Raw genomic sequence first — 2500 nt, 5'->3', positions numbered from 1 at the left:
ACCTTTCCTTACAACAACGTGTAACCTAACCTAACCTAACCTATGTTGTACCTTAACCTAACCCTATGTTGTACCTTAACCTAACCTATGTTGTACCTTAACCTAACCTATGTTGTACCTTAACCTAACCTATGTTGTACCTTAACCTAACCTATGTTGTACCTTAACCTAACCTATGTTGTACCTTAACCTAACCTATGTTGTACCTTAACCTAACCTATGTTGTACCTTAACCTAACCTATGTTGTACCTTAACCTAACCCATGTTGTACCTTAACCTAACCCATGTTGTACCTTAACCTAACCCATGTTGTACCTTAACCTAACCCATGTTGTACCTTAACCTAACCCATGTTGTACCTTAACCTAACCCATGTTGTACCTTAACCTAACCCATGTTGTACCTTAACCTAACCCATGTTGTACCTTAACCTAACCCATGTTGTACCTTAACCTAACCCATGTTGTGCCTTAACCTAACCCATGTTGTGCCTTAACCTAACCCATGTTGTGCCTTAACCTAACCCATGTTGTGCCTTAACCCTAACCCATGTTGTGCCCTAACCTAACCCATGTTGTGCCCTAACCTAACCCATGTTGTGCCCTAACCTAACCCATGTTGTGCCCTAACCTAACCCATGTTGTCCCCTAACCTAACCCATGTTGTCCCCTAACCTAACCCATGTTGTCCCCTAACCTAACCCATGTTGTGCCCTAACGTAACCCATGTTGTGCCTTAACGTAACCCATGTTGTGCCTTAACGTAACCCATGTTGTGCCTTAACGTAACCCACGTTGTCCGCTAACGTAACCCACGTTGTCCGCTAACGTAACCCACGTTGTCGCCTAAACCTGCTCTGTAATTGTTATACGACTCGTTCAATTAGTGTAGGTGTTGCCCACCCGCAACCCTCGCAATATAGTTCGCTACTCGCACTGCCCGCTCCCCTGTGTATCGCTTCATGTTAAACACCTTGCAAGTCTTGCTGACTTTCCACATGCTCCTGCTGTACACTGTAATGTGGATGGCAGCAGGACGTACATGCCGCCCCCCCCCCCCCCCACCCCTCCCCACGTCCCCACGTCCCCACCTTGCCCCCTGCCTTCGCAAGCTGGTTGGTGACAAGTTTGCATGTTCAATGCCCTTCGCATGCGACGTACGCAGGCTACGTTGTGGTGCGGCCTGTGTCAACTGTCCGCTGATGTCGTACGCGTGAACCACAATCTGTACTGCACATTCGTCCTTATGTACTGAATGATACATCGTGGCACATGTGTGATCCGTACAACGACTGCGCCCAAAAACGGCGGACCATACAGTGCAAATATTGTGCACGCAGCTACGTGTCGTCTCCCTATGAGAGCTGGATTGCAGGTGTGGTACGCCATAGAGACGTGTGGGAGGAACGGACGCCGTGGATGGCCGATCAGCATGAGCTGTGTGTTGATGTATTCGGACCTAGTCGTCTCTCCTCAAACACCGTGATAGCATGGTGCACCGCGTTCCATATCTGCGACATGCTACAGAGGCCGGTTGACAGTCGTTCGAGCAATGGACATCGCATACGTACGGGGGCCACCTTCCACGTATTGTCTAGGCGTGCACATTTTGTTGCGTGTATGTGGGCAGACGTAGTGTGGCGTGACACCTGACACAGGCATGCAATAATCGTTGAAGTTGCTAATGGCGATGGGACGCCTACGTTTTCTGGTGAAGTTACGCAAATGAAGAAATGGTAACCCGTTGTGGTGCGGTTGTTCTCGCTAGGGGTGAATCGGTGATGGCGACGATAGGTTGAGGTACTAACCGGTTGTTCCAGCGATACCCACCATGCCGATGAAACTGAACGGCATCTGGGTGTGAAGCGATACGCGGTGGTGGCTGGGTGGGACCGTCCCCGGCCGGTGAGGGGGCGCCTCCCGGCGTGCTGGCCGCGCGGTGCGTGGGCGCACGCGCTACAGCCGGCTGGTGGGGGCGGCCAGTGGCAGGCGCGCCGGCCGACGGACGCGGCAGGCGTCGCAGCTGCGCGCCGGCGCACCCTGCGCGCGGCGCCGTGCGGCCAAAGTAGGTCCTCGCGGGCCCGGTGCGAAGCGCGGTGGACATCTTCAGTGTGCTGGTCCGATTGAGGACTGTGTGCGTTGAGGATGCGCCGCCGCCCGGCGCTCGGCGCCGCGACGCCGTCTGCTGCTCGGTCGCCCCAGCGGTTCTCGCTGGTGGTTTGTATCGCAGCTGTGCGGATGTGTTGGCGCGTGCGCTGTGCTGGAGAGTTCGCTTCGGCACCCAAGTGGGGCTTTTGTCCTTCTGTGGCGCTGGCGTTGGAGCTGCCGGTCACCGTAGGTGGCGCGTGTTGTCTCCCGCCGGCAATGCCACGACAGCACGCTCCCGGGCCTCTGTCGGCAGCGGCAAGCTCAGTTGGGAGCACGGGTGGTCGCACCGAAAGCGTTCTACTCGCCTAACTCCGGGCGATTGCGCCTCTCTCGAACCCGACCAAGTACTTGG

Source organism: Schistocerca piceifrons, unplaced genomic scaffold (genome assembly GCF_021461385.2).
Source record: "Schistocerca piceifrons isolate TAMUIC-IGC-003096 unplaced genomic scaffold, iqSchPice1.1 HiC_scaffold_1345, whole genome shotgun sequence".
In the NCBI taxonomy this organism is placed as follows: Eukaryota; Metazoa; Arthropoda; class Insecta; order Orthoptera; family Acrididae; genus Schistocerca; species Schistocerca piceifrons.
This window is presented reverse-complemented; position numbering follows the sequence as displayed.